The 18,348-nt window shown below is 57.9% G+C and overlaps 1 protein-coding gene and 1 long non-coding RNA gene across 2 annotated transcripts in view; both read right to left on the reverse strand.

Annotated features, from left to right (window-relative positions):
• The window catches only part of LOC114490001 (butyrophilin subfamily 3 member A2-like), a 48,726-nt gene that overhangs the window by 19,832 nt on the left and 10,546 nt on the right, over positions 1-18,348 (reverse strand). The gene's annotated exons all lie outside the window — the stretch shown is intronic.
• On the reverse strand, positions 1,168-5,475 carry LOC118501418. The gene is made up of 3 exons (XR_004904067.1): positions 5,447-5,475; positions 1,753-1,885; positions 1,168-1,625 (listed from the first exon to the last, which is right to left on the reverse strand). It is a non-coding gene; the product is annotated as an uncharacterized LOC118501418 (long non-coding RNA).

Here is an 18,348-nt window from a genome sequence, read left to right on the forward strand (position 1 = left end):
AGCAGACCTCTCTGGTGTTTATTAACTGAGGAACAAAAAGGGTTTATTGTAGCTGAATTTCCTGTTTCTCTCTCCTTACCTGTTTGTTTTGGAGATTAAAAGGTGGTGGGATTGTCAGATATCTGTATCTCAGGTTTATTGATTTGCATAATTCCAATGAAGTTGTATAAAATAATTTCTTGACCAGAGAATAAAATCCCCTCTAATCAAATAGCCCTGAATGTCTAAAAGTTGTTGGAGTAACAGCCCCGCCTTTACCTTGAATAGGAATATATACCAAGTAGAATTAGACAGGCAAAGAAATAAGAAAAGCTGGTTAACTATTATAAATTAAGCACGTAGAAACAGTTACCAGGGAGTCAGAGTCCATGGTGCATAGAGAAATATTTTAGACAGAAAAGGTAAATAGGTAAGTTAGACATCACAAAGGCCTTATAATAAATTTCCTATAACCTCTGTTCAATTTAGCGTATCCTTTTGCCCCATGACAAATTCTGAGAACTTTAATAAACAATAACATATTTAAACTCTGTATGTACAGCTATTTCTAATACAGCTATGTCTGATTTATGGCTCTCCTGGTTAAAATAATCTTTGTTTGATATAATTGAATCTATGGGAATTTTTGTATTTTTCCTGGTTACCTTTGTATTAATTTTTTTCTGCTTTACCTAATCACAAATGTTAATTATTGCTAAAAAATAAAGTATAAAAACCTGCTTGTTCTTGCAATAAACGGAACAGAGCATCACTGTCCTCTGAGGCATGTTGTCGTCTGTCTCCCATCACCGAAGTCTTACCCACCTTTCAGGAACCCCTGGACCTAGCTGCGGCTGGACGAGGCAGTCCCTACAGCTCAGCCTCCTGGACCCATTGGCACCTGGGGTCCCATGTCCACAGTCTGGATCACACTGAGCCCAAACACCCATGTGCCACCCAGGGCAGGGAGGTCTCCGCCTCCTTCCTGTCCCTGACCTCCACTCCCCACTGAGACAGGTGGGTGGCATGGGGGACTCTGTACTGGGTGCAGGAGGAAGTCACCCTGGGGGACACCTGGGTATGTACAGGCCTCAGAGGAGCAGAGATGGAGGTGGGGGGTGTCGGATGCTGGTGAGCAGCCCACATACTCTGGGGTAGGTCTGCAGCCTCTGCCCCCGCCCACGGAAAGAAGCCTGGAACAAGCCTGAGCCTCACCTGCCACCTGCAGCTCCACCTGGGCTTTTGCATAGAAGTCTCCATCTTGGAAATAACACAGGTAGGTTCCGCTGTCAGAGACGCTGACGTTGCGAATCCGGAGAGCGGCCTTCCCCGCAGTGACGTCCTCTCGTGAAATCGAAGTTCTCCCTCGAAACTGCTCTGCCGGCGTGTCCTCCTGCCCATGTGCGTACACGTGCACTACCTGCCTGCGGCTGGGTCGCACCCACATCAGCTGCAGGGTCTCAGCGCTCATGTTCGGGGACAGGCGACAGGGCAGGTCTGCGTCTTCACCCACCATGGCCAGGATGGGCTCGGGGGGTCCGACCACAGCAAACTCAGCTGGTCATCAGAAGGGGGGGCTCCATCAGACTGAGCAGGCCCAGAGGGCCAGGGGGTGGCCCAGGCTGGGAGGGCGAGGTGACAGACACCTAGATGGTATATCAGCCCTAACACAGGTGCGGTGTGGACGGGCCTTGCAGGGGTGGGCGGAGCCCAGGGTTCTGACTGGGCCCGAAGGGAAAGGACTCACACACACAGACGCACAGCCGGTCCTACCTGAGCAGGGGCTGAGCAGCTGGACCACGGTGAGGCACACAGGGAGGGCAGGCAGCTGGGGCACCAGGCACCTCCCCATCCTGACCTGCTGTGCACAGGGAGAGGCCAGCAGGGGCTGGGCAGCAGGGACCACCTGGAAGGAGGAGGAGGGTTCCACATGGAGAGGCTGCCTGCCCAGGGCCGACCCGGGCACCACCGCAATCACTGGGGACCCGAGAGCCTCCCCTGCAAATGTCCCCTGGGTGTCTCTTCTCCTTGGATCCCTCCATGGAAATCAGCCATGACACGTGGGGCTGTAATGCAGGTACCTTATCCCTCGCCAGCAGGGAGCACTGGGCTCTCCTGTGCGAAACTGCCTAGAAGCCCCCCACTTGCTCACACTTCCCTGCCCCAGCCAGGTGCTGCCTCCCTGCACCACCCTCTGAGGAAGGCAGGCCCCTGGGCTCTGAGTCTCCATCCGCTGCTGCCCCCTGCAGGCCGCGCTCCGCACAGCAGCCAGCACGTTCCGCCCCCTCACCTCCCTCCTGCTCAGACCCTCCCCCGGGGTCCCCTGTCACCCAGGGTAGAAGCCCAGGGAGTTTGCACTCTGGGCTTTAAATTATCACACTGTTTTAGGGGATGGCTGGGTTGGGGAGCAGTGATTCATGGAAAATGGAGAGAACTGTACTTGAACAAAATTAAAATTAATTAATTAATTAATTAATTAATTATAATAAAAATCTCAATGATTTAAAGATTAAAAATTTCCAGAGTGGGGGACACATTTCCACAATATTTTGAAGGATATTCACTGTTTTTTATTCCTATCACACACCAACTTAAAATAAAACCTAAAGGAATGAAATTTAAATAACTTAGAATGGGAATTCAATTCTGTGTTTCACGTGAACGTGAACTCCTGTGGATGCATTTGGCCACATGTACACAGGGGTGACTCAAAACCAGAATCTATTTATCAAAACTGTTTTTATGCTCACACCTTTAGCCTTTGGTCACCCCCAAATGCTCCCCCCTGGATGGGGGACACCCGTGGGGACGTCCCTCCACCGCCCTGAACACTCTCTGGACTCGGCGACTCTGACGCCTCTCAGAGCTTCTGCCGTTTTGTTTCACGTCTTACATGTTACATGTTACGGGATGTTTCCTTCCCTTTGTGGACTCTCTTCATGCGGGAAAGAAAAACAGTTGCGCTGGGTGAGATCGGGGGTATAGGGCGGGTGGGGCTCGTGGGATTTGGTCAAAAACTGCTGAACACAGCCCTGGCTGGCATAGCTCAGTGGGTTGAGCGTGGGCTGTGAACCAAAGTGTCGCAGGTTCGTTTCCCAGTCAGGGCACATGCCTGGGTTGCAGGCCACGACCCCCAGCAACCCTACATTGATGTTTCTCTCTATTTCCCTCCCATCCTTCTCTAAAAATAAATAAAATCTTAAAAAAAATAAACTGTTAAAAAAAAAACTACTGAACACTCAGCGCAGGTGGGCAGGTGGGCTGGTAAGTCACCCGTCAGGAAACGGGCCAGTGCTCTGGAAGAGTCTTCAAAAAAATTCAGTAAAGCCCAACACAGCCTCTCACAACACCACCAGCTGGTCACTCCTAGAACTTTCTCTCCTAGTGGGGAAGCCTGGACTGCAAGGGGCCCACCCTCTAGAAGGTAACTGCTGGTTTGTTTATTTTTTTTCCCCATTTCTGGTTGGGTCACTCCTTGTATACCAAATGCCCTGAAAAAGTTTTATCCGTAGCACCAAAGATTACACTGGCAGGAATTGCTTTTAAAGAGACACTGGCAATAATACAAAAATTGACATTTAATGCTGTTCATTATAATAAAATCTGCAAGAGCACTGTGTATTAATTGCATCCAATTTTGTTATAATTATGAATAAAAACGTGTTATAAAAACATAATTCCTTCCCTTGCTTGTGGGTGTCAGTGTACTGAGTGCAGGGTTGAGAACCAAAGGGTCGCTGGTTCGATTCCCACTCAGGCACAATCTTGGGTTGTGGGCCAGGTCCTCAGTAGGAGGCGCATACCAAGCAACCACACATGGATGTATTTCTCTCCCTCCTTCTCCCTCCCTTTCCCTCTCTCTAAACAGAAATAAAATCTTAAAAAAAACACATAATTCCTAGACACACCGTGACACAACATGCAACAGTGAGAAGCCGAAAGCTCCCTCTGTCCAATCAGGAGGAAGACAGACGCCCACCCTCACCACCTCCCAGCACCAGAGTACTGGGAGTCTGAGCAACAGCAGTCACGTGAGACAGAGACAAACAGCAAGCAAATCAGAAGGAGAAGGAGCCTTCGCACCGCTCGCAGACGGCAGGACACGGTACATAGGACCGTTTGAGGACCCACTAAAATCCCATGAGAACGTGGAAATGAAGGCAGTGAGGTCACAGGACACAACATGGACACGGGTGCACTTCCGTGCAGCAGTGACGGGTAACCAGAGGGAGGTGTCATCAGCCCCTCCTGCCATTGCTTCCGAAAGCAGAAACCACCCGGGAACAAGTGCAACCAGAGAGCGGACAGCCTGCGCCCTGACGGCTGGAGGAACCGAGAAAGGAGACGAAGAGGGGACACTCGACGGGGGACACACTGAGCTCAGGGTCGGCAGGAGCAAGTCTGTCACACTGACCTCGCTGCCCAAAGCCAAGCCCAGCCTCAGGCTGTCTTTGTTGAAACGCCGATGGCCTTCCTGTCAGAAGGACAACAAGGAATCCTGAACTATATTTATTTTCCATGCCTTGCGGTTTATTCGTCAGTGAGGTAGACACGTCAGGGGGGAGGCTGCCGCCTTTCTACCTGGCCTGACCCCTGCACGGATTGAAGTCCCCCCTCCAAGTGCCCGGGACTGTGGGCTGGGTCGCTGCCCCAGTGGCGGGAGTGCGGGATGGGAAGGTGGCAGGACCCCAGCCTCCCCCCAGACTGTGGGACACGTGGAGGTGCGGGGTGAACCCTGTACGTTCCTCTCTCAGACAGCGGCTCTGAATCCCCGGATGCCTCAGGGGGACCCTTGCACCACAGACTCCATGTCATCCTTGTAGACACGCGTCCTGCTCACCCCGTTGTGACAGGTGTGCACAGATAACCAGGTTCTTAGTGATCGAGGACAAAGAATTGAACCGAACACACAAAGTTTATAGCATAAAGAAAGAGGGAAGATTTATTAAGTGATAGTACACTCCACAGGACACGGGAGTGGGCCAGCTCTGAGCAGAGAAAAAAGGGGCACGTGGGCTGGGGGATTCTATTCTTATAGGGCAGAAGCCCCCTTGCTCATCTTTGGCGGGCTTTTCCTGCGCAGGTACAAGGAGTTGGATTTCAAAGCTACTGCGCATGTGTGGTTTCCTATGATTTTCTTGATTGGCTACTGGAGAAGGGAGTCCCACGATGTTATTTCATTATAATGATATTATAATGAATCAGGGGTAGCGCGCAGGCGCATTCTATGATTCACAGTTATCCCAGTAAACAGGAACAACCTGTCTTAGAGGGTCTTTGTCATGTATAGAGGTTTTCTACCTCAGCCCTGCGGGGGCCTCTGGAGCTTCCTTCCTGACTATCTCCTGCCTCACCGTCGTCCTGTTCACCTGTGACTCCTGCCCTTGGGGTGATTCCTAGGAGCCAGGTTGCTGCAGGGCGGGCTGTGGGAACCAAAGGGCCCCCACGCGTCACTGCGCCCGCTCACCCTCCCGGCATTCGGCACCCGGCAGGCACCCAGTCTCTGGGTGTCGGTGGGTGGTGAAGGAGCCAGGCTGGCACGGGCTGTACTGGGTGACAAGGTCCAGGTCACAGTCTCTGCTGACGTAGGACCCTGTGGAGGGGGAAACACAGAGGGGAGGCTGTGAAAGGACCCCGACCTGGTCCTTGCGACCTCTGCTTGAGGAGGTGCCAGTGTTACAGGGTGCAGCCAAGAGGGGGACCCCAAATGGGCATTTGAAATGGGGTCCAGACTCAAGGTGTTCAGGGGATTTTTGGATGTCCTCACTCCCACTCTCCAGGTATGGGTTGGGGGAAGGGACAAATGGAGCAGGGCCTTTGAGAGCTGTTTTGCATAGCAGCAACAGCCTTGCAGCTAAGCTCTGGTGTGGTCATTTAACATATCTATAGCGTTTGGCTGGTTGCTTAGATATGTTAAACAGCTGTGGCCATGCTCTGAGCCAGGGGAATGGAAGTAACTACCCCACCAAGACCTTACTGGGGGGCAGGTCCCCCGAGTTTACAGTGCCTGTGTAGGAGCTTGGAGACGATTGGCTACAGGACATGGGGGCACACCTGCCCAGACTCAGGATGGCAGCCCAGTAAAGCTGGAAGGATATGAGTTCTGGCCTGTGAAGCCGAGTATGGGAGGAGTCGGGAATGGGGCTGCAGAGGAAGACGGGCACGGGGATTTAAATCCAGATGCGGCAGCCATTGAGGGGGAGAACCATGCGCAGCCCTGAGAGGGAGATCCATGCAGCTATGGAAGTGCAGAGAGGATCACAGCCATTGGAGAGAGAGAACCACGAGGCCTTGACAGAGGGGAGACTCCCACAGCCCTGAGAGGGAGAACCACGCATCTTTAGCAGAGTGGGGACTCCCCCTTCCCACAGCTATTGAGGACAGAGAACCACACAGCTTTAGCAGAGTGGGGACTCCCGTGGCCCTGAGGGAGAGAACCACCCGGCCTTGACAGAGTGGAGAGCCCCGCAGCTTTAGAAGTGGGAACCAACACCTGGTTTTAGCAGAGATCCCGGTGACTCAGTGGAGGGTGCCGGGAACCCAGGGAGGTATCCCTGGTCGAGATGGAGTACTAACTGGGAAGAACCAGAGGACTGCCTGAGCCATGGACTTCTATTTCCTTTCCTGAGATACGGTACTCTCGACTGGGCAAAGAGGGAAGGAGGGAAGGACTGTGTCTGTTTGTGGGTGTTTTAAGAGACTTTGGGATTTTTGATAAAAACATTAGGTCACTACTTTAAGTTTGTATAGCATTAAATAAACATTCCCTTTCCTTTCCACAAATCTCTGGCATTGAGAGACATATTTCCTCTGGCGGCGGACATGACGGACCTGGGGGGCTTTTTTTTTTTTTCAATAATAGTATATCGTCCCAGGCTCCCCTTGTTTGTTCTGTAACAGCACCTGGCCGCCTGTCCCCAGCACAGCACCAACCCTCAGCTCCTGCCTCCTTGGAACCTTCTGGACTGATAATCCAGCTCCATGTGTCCCAGGGACTGTCGACCTGACTCACCCTCGGATCTTCCCGACCTGCTTCAGCTCTGGGAAGAGGGGTGCTGAGTGTGCACCCTAGAGCTTGCGCCCACCCCTACCCCTGTGGGCCCCTCCGCAGCTTGCGGGCCAGGGCGCAGACGAGCCTAAGTCATGCAGAAACTGGCGCTCGCCGGGTCCCGCGAGAGTTGATTTTTATTAAATAAAGGCTTCTTTTTGTTAGATTTTATTTATTTATTTATTTATTTATTTTTAGAGAGGGAAGGGAGAGAAGGAGAGAGAGAAACATCAATGTGTAGTTGTTGGGGGCCATGGCCTGCAACCTAGGCATGTGCTCTGACTGGGAATAGAACCTCAGATACATGGTTCACAGCCCGCGCTCCATCCGCTGAGGTACGCCAGCCAGGGCAAATAAAGGCTTCTTAAAAGAAAATCCCCGCCCATTCCCAAAAAGGCGACCTTGTTTAAGGTTTTAGCAACGCCAGCAACCGCCCCCTACGCGCAACTGTCTGCTCCGCTCCCTGCAGTCCCACCCAAAGACCCGCCGCCACAGCGACGGCTCAAAAACCACAAGTGTCGGCTTCACCCCACTTTCTGCACAGTCAGGGACTCCGCCGCCAGGCTCCCCGGAGGCCCGGGGAGGACGTGGACAGTGTCCAGTCCTCCCAGAAAGTCGTAGATCCAGTTCAGGTCCCCCTCGCCGGCGTGACCTGCACCAGGGCCCGCACCCCACGGGCCAGTTTCTGAACCGGCGTGTTCCGAACCGCGCACGAGGAAACTCGGCCTTGGGTTCCCCACGCCCGGCCTCTCCCGCAGAGAATCTGGGGTCCCGCGGGAGTGGGAATCGGGGCCGCCCCTGAGCTGGGACAATTCCCAACACGAGCCGCTCCGACCCAATGCGCGGGGGCGGGGGGCGGAAGGGAAGGCGGCAGGTCTCCCGGTCCCCCACCCGGCCCCGGCCCCCGGCCCGGCTCAGAGCTCGCACCCTGCCGGCCTCCCGCCTCGTTGTACATCCCCGGGCGACATCAGACCCTCTGACGGGGTCCGCCCTCCCCGAGCGCCCCGCCCAGGAGCGGCGGCAGAGTCCGGAGCGCAGAGCGCAGAGACGGAGCGAGCCCCGCACCGGAGCAGCGGCGGAGCCGGCGCCGGAGTTTCACTCCCGCCGCGGCGGGCGCGGGCCCTACACCCCGCGAAGCGGGGGCCTCCCCCACGACCGCGCCCGTAGCGGACGGCGCCTTCACGGACTCGCTTCAGCTTCAGCTTCTCTTCCCCGGCTCCCAGCGAGTCCCCTGGAGCCAGAAAACACACAAACGCTGCAGACGCCTCACCCTTCAGACGGCCGAGGGGCAGGTCGGCCCTGAGCCCAGGGGCCTGGGGCTCGGCGGGGAAGCACGGTGAGGGCATCCAGGCTGTTTCCCTTCGTTGCGCCTCCGGATCGACGAGGGGCACCAGCGCCCAGAAACGGAAAACTGCCGCCGAGGCCCCGCCCCGTCCTCCCAGACCCCGCCCCCAGCGCAGCCTGACACTCACTTGCCAGCACCGGCTCCAACTCGGCGGAGCGCGCATGCCTGGGGAGCGCGCAGCTTGTGGGGTGGAATCCTCCCTCTTTTGGGTTTCTGATGAGAGAGAGATGATGATGGAAGGAAACAGGGAACAGAGAAAGCTCCCGGACCCGCCAGGGCCGGCGTCTGCCCTCTGACACGGGAGAAACAGAAAGCGTGTCCCTCCGGTCAAAGCCGACCTGGTTCCCAGCAGCCGGGGGACCGAGTCCAGACAGACAGACCCCACGTGCGCTCGTGAACGACGTGAAAACCCTCGGTCGGGGCACCTGCACCCCGTGTGCACAGCAGCACCGCTCCTGAGGGGGAGACACGGACCCCCTCCGTGAGATGCACCGACAGACCAACATGCGGCCCCCTGTGCGCACAGACACACGCACACCCACGCACTAGAACCCGCCAGCACAGGAAGGAGGACCCCTGCCATTGGAGGACTGTGGACCCACGGGGGACGGGGACTCCCTGAGGCACTCAGACAGAGACGCCCCCCAGGTGACCCCATGTCACCACAAGGGACCCAAACACCATCCAACGTGGCCAGTCGTCCCCTCTGACCCTCCAGGGGTTCTGTCATCTTCAGACCCTGCAGGTGGGTCTTTGGGTCGTTGTTAGTGTCTGTGTCTGCTGTGACCTACAGCCCAAGTCCTCCTGGGCCTGGGGATGTCCAGGGTCCCCAACACCACTGACTGAAAAGCTGTCCTTGTCACAGAGCGGTCCGGGCTCAGGGACAGTTTGTTTAGAAATATCTCTGAGTCCCTGAGCAGGAGAGTGACCACCAGCACACGTGTCTGTCTGCACCTACGTCTGAGTGTCCCTCGGCCACACAGAGAGGTGACGCCCTGGCAGGTCCCACTGTCACCCAGGGCCTGGGAGACACAAGCCAGAACCAGAGAAGCCGGGCACACAAGGTCACATTTCATTGGATTCTGTGTCTGTGACCCGTCCTGAACAGGGGGTCCTTCCCAGAAAGTAACTCAGGGTTGCCGGGGGCCGGGGGGGAGGGGCAAGTTGCTGGTCCCAGGGCTGATGGGAAGGAGCGGGAATTGCACCGGCCCTCGTCAGGCGGCTCCCCCGGGTCACGGGGTCTCCTCTCCTCAGACAGACCCCTTAACAACAGGACCCCCTCTCACCTGGACCGGGCGGGCCGCACACCGTGTCCGCCGTGGAGTTGCACAGCTGCAGGACCACTGTCCCTTCAGGACACCTGGGGGTCGGGGGGACACAGCTTCACTGTTCCTGCTTCCACATCTCTCCAGCCCCAGGCACCCGGGTCCGCACTGTCACCAACAGAAGGTGTCTCCGTGGGGGACTTCCCCAGCCCCCTTTGGGGAGCACTGTGTGCTGTGATCACAGACCCCACGAGGGGCCCGGGGTCACAGGAAGCCCCAGCCTCACCCCAGAACCAGCCCTGGTCCCACCAGGAGGACAGGTGACCTGTTTCCCCTCATGGACGTCCATGGCCGTGTGTGTGGGCCTGGCAGGTGGAGGGGAGGGGTCCGTCCTGCTTTAACAAAGGCTGGGGACCCAGCTGCCCCCTCCTCCCTGTTGCCAGCTGAGGGCGCACCGTCAGTGCAGCGCATTCTGGCGTCCTGGGCAGGTTCGCTCAGGCCCGGGGCAGTGACTCACTCGCTGAGGACCCCGTGTGGGTGCTCCCGGCCCGCTTGCACTGCATGGCAAGGAGGCACCTGTCCAGGCCTCTCAGTCACCGGCCTTGTGCTTCCTCCACCCCCGGGTCCCCACCTTCTTTCTGGGGAGCTCAGGGCTTATTCTTGGACCCCAAACTCCAGATCACAAAGGGAAAAATGGTAGAGACTCCTCCAGGTTCGACAGCGTTTAGGAACCGAAAGCCCGTCCAGCCTGTCCCTTTGCTGTCCTGTGACCGAATGCCACCTCGGAGAGGCCGGACATGCAAGTCCTGGACCCTCAGATACCGTCGTTCCCCTGGGGTGATGTGTCAGGCACGGGGTCGGCCACCTGGGTGACCGTGGCTGACCGAGGACACTGGTGCGATGACCCAGGACTCTGCACACAGACGGCCAGAAGTCGAGAGGACAGAATAAATGTTTCTGAGAGACCCAATGACCCGAAGGCACCTGTTCCCAGGAGGTGACGTCAGGACCCTCCAGCAAAGCAAAGGAGGGACCCCAGACAGGGGGAGGTGGTGGAGCCCAGGAGGGCAGGAGGGGAGGCCCTGCCTGGGCTGCTGGGCACAGACTTGAGCTGGGACCTCAGCTGGGGACCAGAGAGGGACACAAGCGCCAAGAGTGTAAGGAACACGAGGCTGAGGGGGAGCCCCACAGCCCTGTGACCCCACCCACAGCACCCACGCCCAGTCACCTACGTGCCACACCTCATGCAGAATTCCTTGTCGCCAGGGGCTTTGTAGAAACGGACTGGTCGGCACTGGCACCTCGTGTTGCTGGTGGCAGTGCACTTGGCCGCCTCGTCTTGGTCTGCAGTTCAGGAAAGCCTGCGTCAGTCCTGGGGGACCCGCCCTGTCCTCGTGCACAGGGGCGCCTGTGGGGGATTTGGGCTGGAGACTGTGTGGCCTGAGATGGAGCTCAGACCACCATGGCGGGGACCCTGGGCTGGTCCGAGGGTTCGTGTAACCCTGCGGGGGACACCTCTTCTGCCTGGTCCCACATCTGTGTCCTTAGGGCCAATGCCCGGATGGGGGCGCTGGTGCAGGAACAGGGTCACACGGACACAGTTTGAACCACAGTCTCAAAATGCCTCTACCAGGGAGTTTCTTTTAAAAAAACCTAGCTTGCCTGACTGTGTCTTCACCAATACCGCGTGTCCACCTTTGTGGTTGAAAAAAAATAAGTGTGTTTTTCCTGTGGGGTTGGCCACTTGTAACGCGTGTGTACGGAATCCATGCCCACAGAAACACTGAGGTTTCGGGGTCACATGCAGTGGACCCCGAAGGGGAGGTCACCGTCGTCTGACTCTGAGCGAGGGGAGAATCCGGCCTCCGCCACACCCGGGGCGTCGGGGCAGCGGGGCGCGTGGGGGGAGTCTCCACCTCGCTCTCTGCAGGTGAACCACAGGGGACGTTTTCAAAGGAAAACGGGGTGACGGTCCGTCCGAGTGTGGACTGGTGTTGGGGATCACTGCTGGTTCCCCTATGTGGGCGACACACCTTGGGTGTGTGTAGGAAGCGTGGGAGGTGGCGAGTTTTGGTGAAACACGGTGACATCTGCAGCTGACTGGGAAGTAGTTCTCACCCCCTCACACACACAAAAAACACACTTATGCACACACATGCACACAAATCCACATGTGTGCACACACACTCGTCCACACTTAACACACGCACACGTGATCAAACAGCACCAACTGTTAAATGGTCAGCGGCCTCTGTTCTACCCTGTCCCGTCCCCACCAGGGTGGAAGGGGCTGGTGACACTCAGTACCTCATCCCTGACTCCCTGAGGGGTGACGCCGACCCTGCTGCCTCTCCGTGTGCGTGTGCGTGGGATTTCCCAGTTTCCCACATGGAACTGAGCACCTTCCCGTGTGAACACGATGACTGAGAATAGACACGGGGCTGAGAATGTGGAACCGGGGTGGCTCTCTGCGTCCTGTCACTTTCCTGCTGTCACGCTACATGGGGACCGACGTGGGAGCTGACAGACGTCTCCAGCCCCGTCTCTGCGGGGCTGTGAACTCCGTACTAGGGGACTGGGATGTCCCTCCTTCACCCGAAGGCCCCGCTTTCCCCTCACGTTTCTCGGCTGCACCGTGAGCGTCCCTGTGGCCAAGACCTGAGGCCCGATGTGAAGGTCCGGCCACGGCATGGTCAGGGGCTGGCAGGTCAAGGTCAGGCAAGGTTCCCGGGGGAGACTCACCCTCCCGGCAGGTGCCACACAGCAGGCAGGACTCCAGGCCGTTGGGGAACGCCGTGAACGTGCCTGGGTCACACTTGTCCCACTGTCCCTGGGTGTGGGGGCGGCTGCAGGGTTCACGGACATGCTCCCCTGTGCAGGAGGTTGGCGCTGTGGTCAGACCCCTCCAGGTGTGTGGGACATCCCCACTGTCCGGCCTGCCCACGCCGTCCTGGGGGCAGCCCTGCCAGTGGGAACAGAGATACAGTTCTGTCCGCAGTTTCTGATCAAAGTGACCTCTGCATGTCACTCCTTCTTGGACATGAGGAAGCATAGACTGACCAGGATGCAGCTTGGCCTCCTGTCCCCGCCCTGCACCTGCCCCTCTGGCAGCTGTGCTGTGGGCTGCACAGGGACCCCGGCCCCCAACCAGCAGACACTGAGGACCCCGAGGACGGGCCTCTTCTCCAGGGTCAGGGAAGGCAGCAGGAGCACGTCCCAGCGCTCCGCCTCCCAGCCAGGGCCACCACCAGCTGCCCCACCAGATCCTGGAGCAAGACCTCTGCCTGGGGGCCCAGGCTCAGCCTCCTGCAATGCTCCCCCAAGATCTCACCCACAGGGGACATGTGCTCCGTAGAGGACGCAGGAGCACCTCACTAGGCCTGCTTGTTCCTGTCACCTTCCCTGAGGGCAGATGGGGCTTCCTTCTAGAAGGTGTCCCTGTGGGTGGGGGCGGTTCCCGTCAGCTGGAACAGAACAGGAGACCTTCCTGGACTGCCCACCTGTCCTGTGCCCTGAGCAGCGAAGGGTGGTTCCCTCAGCTCCGCCCACGTATCAGCTCTGTGAATCCCTGCATCCCCCCAAGGGAAAGGTGTTGTCCCCTGACTCGGGCCAGGTCTGCTTCCCAGACCCTCTCCCTGCAGAGCTGGGGCCCCTCCCCGCACACCCCCCGGCCCTCGGAGAATCCACCCCTGGGCCCCCGCCCGGGCATCAGAGGCCGTGAGCTTGCTGGCCCCACACGTGGGGTCAGGAAAGGGGCCTCCTCCCCGTTCCCGTCCCCTTGGCTGGGACGGGTGACAATGCCCAGGTTTCAGGAGCGAGAGCAGGTAGTGACAGTGACACCGACCCCAGCAAGGACACATCTGGGGGCCCCAGCACACAAGGGGACCGAGGGCGTCTTCATGAACCGTCGCCCCGGCCTTCCCTCCCTCCCGCTTACGCCTTCCTGTCTCAGCTGTTGCTTTTCCTTCCAACCCAGTGTCACCTTCTCCCCCTCACACACAGGACTTCCCCGCTCGTCTCTGCAGCGGCACAGTCCCTCCCTGTTGTCCAGGCCGCATCGTACCCCTGCACCCTCGCTGGCTGCACAACGGGACACCTTACCCATTTAAACCTGTGACATGCGCACACGGCCCAGCAGCACATGAAGCTGGAGCCACGTGGCACTGATGCCGCGTGAAAACACGACAAGACCCACATCTTCAGGATCAGGGGCTCCCCGTCCCCGTGTGGCAATCATACAGCGGTTCCCAAAGGCAGCAGAGGTGACGACAGGCACTCACTCGGAGCAGCGGTCCCGAGCCTTTGAGCACCAGGGCCCAGTGTCGTGGGAGAAACTTTTTCCACAGACCAGCGTGGGTCAGGGGATGGTTCCAGACGATTGAAGCACGTTACATATTTACTGTGCACTTGATTTCTGCTAGTGCTGCACGGTGACACAAATGAAGTAACTCTACAAACTCACCATAGCGCAGAACCCTGGGGGGTCCTGTGCTCCCCTCCCTGCCACTCACGGGGAGCACGCGCCCTACACCCTCCCCCGGGCAGTTCACAGCCTGGCCCCCGCTCCCACGAGGATCTACTGCGGAAGGCGACCCAACTGGCGGGAGACTTTGGTGCTCAGGCAGCACAGGGAGATACGGGGGGGCGGGGGCGGCTGGAAGTGTGGGCGGAGCTTCGCTCCCTGGCCCCCAGCTCACCTCCTGCTGTGCGGCCTGGGTGCCAACAGGCAGGGACAGCACTGGTCTGTGGTGGGGGCTGGAGACCCTGACACAGAGGACACTGAACACTGTGACCTGGAGCCCACTGAGCCGTCACTCGGGTGTCATGCGCCCCCCACCCGCCCCCAGGTGGTCTCACGATTCTAGAACGTCGGGTCCAGCTGGTGGGAAGTGAGAAGGGACCGCACAGCATTTACTCCGGGTTCCGACTCCTGCTGCGCCCACCGTGATTTGAACTCAGCCCATCCTGAAACCTGTCACGACCATCTCGGGTCTCGGGTTGGGGGCCCAACAGTCTCGCCCGCGGCTCTTCCTCCTGCCGGGGTTCCACGGGCACCAAAGCCGTACCACGGGGCAACTTCCAGGCAGTCTTCCCCAGGAATATGGAAAATATTTTCAGTCCGCCTTTCCCCTGGTTGGGGGAGGAGGATGAGATGACAGAATTGCTGTGTTTTCACCCTTAGGAATTCTAGAGCATTCTATCCTTGGTTCTCCTGGGCGATCATCCTAGGATTCTGTTCCTTTGCACAAGGAACCAGGGTGTCCGCTGGAGTCATCGAAGTGGGACCATCCCACTGTGGCTGTGGCATTTGCGTCCAGGAGTCGGGGGCCAGGAACCAGGGAGAAGGCAGGGTGCGGCCAGGGAGATTGCAAGAACCAGAGAGGGAGGACCCCCCAGGGCAGGGGAGGCCCGTGGGGCTGCAGGGAAGGGCAGTGTGTGGGCACAGGCAGCCCAGCGCTCACAGGGGAGCATCCCATCCAAGTTGGGAGGAGGGGTGGCCTGGCCGAGCCCCCCCCCCCCACTGCCTACTCTGTCCAGCCCCTGGAGGCCACTGAGGAGCCCCACTGGGGAGCCTCGGGCTGGGGAGGCCCTGGGACTTGTCAGTCGCTCACCCGCTCCTGGCGCTCATCCTCCGCAGAGGGACTGCTGAGCCAGCCGGACCCGGGCTGCGAGAATTCCCCACCCTGAGGTGCTCCGGATCCTGGTGCGCTGGTCGTCCTGGATGCTTGGGTTTCCGTCCCGACCCCAGAGATCAGAGGTTATGCATGCCCAAGATCAGCGTCCCACCCCTCCCCCACACCGTCTCACCCACCCGCAGCCGGAACAGCAGCGGCGGCTGCGGCGGGAGCAGGAGCTCACCCAAGAGTCAGAGCCCGGAGGGGGCCCAAGACCGGGGCGGGGCTGCACAGCTGGGAACCTGCAAGCCGAAAGCTGGTACCCTGGGAGGGGCGGGGGAATCTCCTCTGCGAGCTCGTTTGGACGGGTGAGGTGCTGGACAGAGCCCCCAGCTGTGTGCCGGTAGGGGGGTCACTGAATCCCTCTGAGCCTCAGGTTCTGGAAAAGCCCCGTCAGGTCCCTCGGGCCCTGGGCCCTCAGGAGATGCTGCACCTGCTGCTTGTTCGTCACTGAGGCAGACGTGTTGACAGGGACGCTGTGGCCTCTCTAACTGGCCTGGGCCCCTGCTGAGATTTAAGCCCCCCCACTCCCCCCCTCAGTGCGGGGGACTGTGGGCTGAGGATCGCTGCGGCAGTGACTAAAATCTTAAAGAAAAATAAAGACGTTGTATTTCTAAAGCTTCAAAGAATTTCCTTTTTAAAAAGATTTTATATATTTATTTTTAGAGAGAGGGGAAGGGAGGGGAAGAGAGAGAAACATCAATGTGTGGCTGCCTCTCCTGCGCCCCCAACTGGGGACCTGGCCCAAAGCCCAGGCATGTGCCCTGACTGGGAATCAAACGGGTGACCCTTTGGTTCTCAGGCTGGTGCTCAACCCACTGAGCCACACCAGCCAGGGCTAGAGAATTTTCATTTCAAGAGCAAGTTAATAGAATTAGAAGACTTGTGAGGCTAAGTCTTCAAATTGAATATTAAATTTACATCATTGAATTCCTAAAAAAGACATCGTTGAAAAGCACAATGTCAAGGCTGATTTCCCTCCAAACCACATGTCCATAGGTGCATGCAGTTACCACGTCCAACCAAACATTCACATTTACTAAAATTTCAGAGTCCTAGTACTCGTCCACCTAACACAGAAGGCCGCGGAGAATCTTGTTGCAATTTGTGTCACTTTCAAAAACGTTCCCCCGGGGTTCAGGCTGCTCGGTGCTGCTGCCGCGTCTGCCGCCGGCGGTTCCCGCACCCAGAACTGCCCCTGGCAGCTCCCAGCGCCAGCCGCCCGCGGGAGCCTTAGCAGAGCAGGCGGGGAAGGTGCTCCTGCCCCGCTCCTCCGCTGGGCCCCCTGGGGCAGCACAGCGCCTCCAGCCGGCGGGTCCCAGACACACACCCAGCTGTCTCGGGGCTGCGACCTCAGCCCTGGGACCACCCTGAGCCCCGCCGCTGTCCCTCCCTCTCCGCTCAGCGCACAAGGTCTTGTCGCCTCTGGGGAGGAACAACGGGGTGTGTGGGGGCCAGTGGGGGCTCGGCCAGGAGACGGTTCTCCCAGGATCCTCCAGGGGAAGGGACCTCTCCTTCCAGAGGGTGACCTGGAACAGCCCTGGCACAGCAGGGGGGAGCTCTACCCCTTTAATCTCCAAAATCTCCAAGGATGCCCACGCCGGCCCACAGCCTGGGAGAGGAGGGATGGCAGCTGGTTGCCCAGTGCAAACAGAGCCAGGACGTTGTCACTTTTGGGCTGCTCAAGCTGGCAGAGGCCACTGAGGAGAGCAGGGGGTCAGGCAGGGAGACGGGCAGGGAAGCAGCCAGCTCCATAGGCCCAAGTGTTGCCCAGAGAGACCTGGTTCTTGCTGATGCATGTAAAGAATGACATATCAGCAAATCTAGTAGTATGTAATCAGTTTATTAATGGCCCGTTCCCATGGAAGAGAACAGGACCAGGTAGAGTAGGGGGTGAAACGCAAAGTTTCAGGGCACAGCAGGGTGAGGAAAGCAAGAGCAGCTGAAGACCAGGGTCACAAGCCCCTGGGCAGCCTGAGGCCAGGTGGCCAGAGGCCCTGCGGCCCATGAGCCAAGAGCCCCCTGAGCCCCCGGGGCCGGGGGGAGGGAGAGACCTTTGTTCTGAGGACTTATGTAGTTGGTGGGATAGGTTACATACTGATGAACGGGTAAATGTGGCGCCAGCTTTCCTGGGGGAACGTGACTACCCAAACTTAGGGATGCATGGGGGTCTGTCTGCCCAAATCCCTATCTTGCTGCAGACCCCATTTGGTCATCCTGTTGTAAAACACATACGTAACAGGAAGCAGTTAATTAAAATTGGGGCACTTTCCAAAGTTACTTACGGGCTCTTTCTGTAAGCATCAGGGACTCCTTGCTGAAACAGGTAGTGACCAGAGGTAGGGAATTCACCAAAGTTGTTTTATGGGCTCTTTCTTCGGGCACCGGGGACCCTCTGCCACATTCAGGTCTTGGGATGAAAGCATAGTTTCAAGGCTTTCTTTCCCAGATACTGGAAATGTTACATAGAATTTCAAGGACTTTCCTTCTTTCTTGCTAATACAGTGTTTCTTGTGATGTTGGAGCACCTGGCCATAAAATCAGACCAGGCTCAGGACTGCTGAGTTAGCGTGTGAGACTTGTCTCCTTCCTCCTCCCTGCCTCGGTTTACTATTTATTCTACCTAATTGGTAAAAGGCGTTTCTTGGCAACCAGGGTGCTAACTGCTGGCCAGTGACAGTGTTGCAGTCTCAGAGTTCCTCCTATGCTTCACAAGGAGTCATCACCCAGCCGGGGTGGGGTGGGGTGGGGAAGAGGCAGGACCACCCGCCTGGGGGGCAGACATGGAGAAATCGCAGGGAGACGTGGCACCACAGTCCTGATCAAGGCGAAGGTCCCTGTGGCCTGGGTGCAGCCAGCAGACGCCCACTGAGTCTGGGGTGCCCGCTCCCTCTCCCAGCTCAGACCTGTCCCCGCAGACTGACACGCACGTTCCACAGAGTGGGCCACAGAAGCAGGCCTGGTGTGTGCCTCGGGGCAGGTGGCGGGGTGTGGTGCATGAACACACGCTTTCCAAAGCCAAGGAATCTCCTTCCA

The sequence above is a fragment of the Phyllostomus discolor genome, chromosome 6, assembly GCF_004126475.2.
Source record: "Phyllostomus discolor isolate MPI-MPIP mPhyDis1 chromosome 6, mPhyDis1.pri.v3, whole genome shotgun sequence".
Lineage (NCBI taxonomy): Eukaryota > Metazoa > Chordata > Mammalia > Chiroptera > Phyllostomidae > Phyllostomus > Phyllostomus discolor.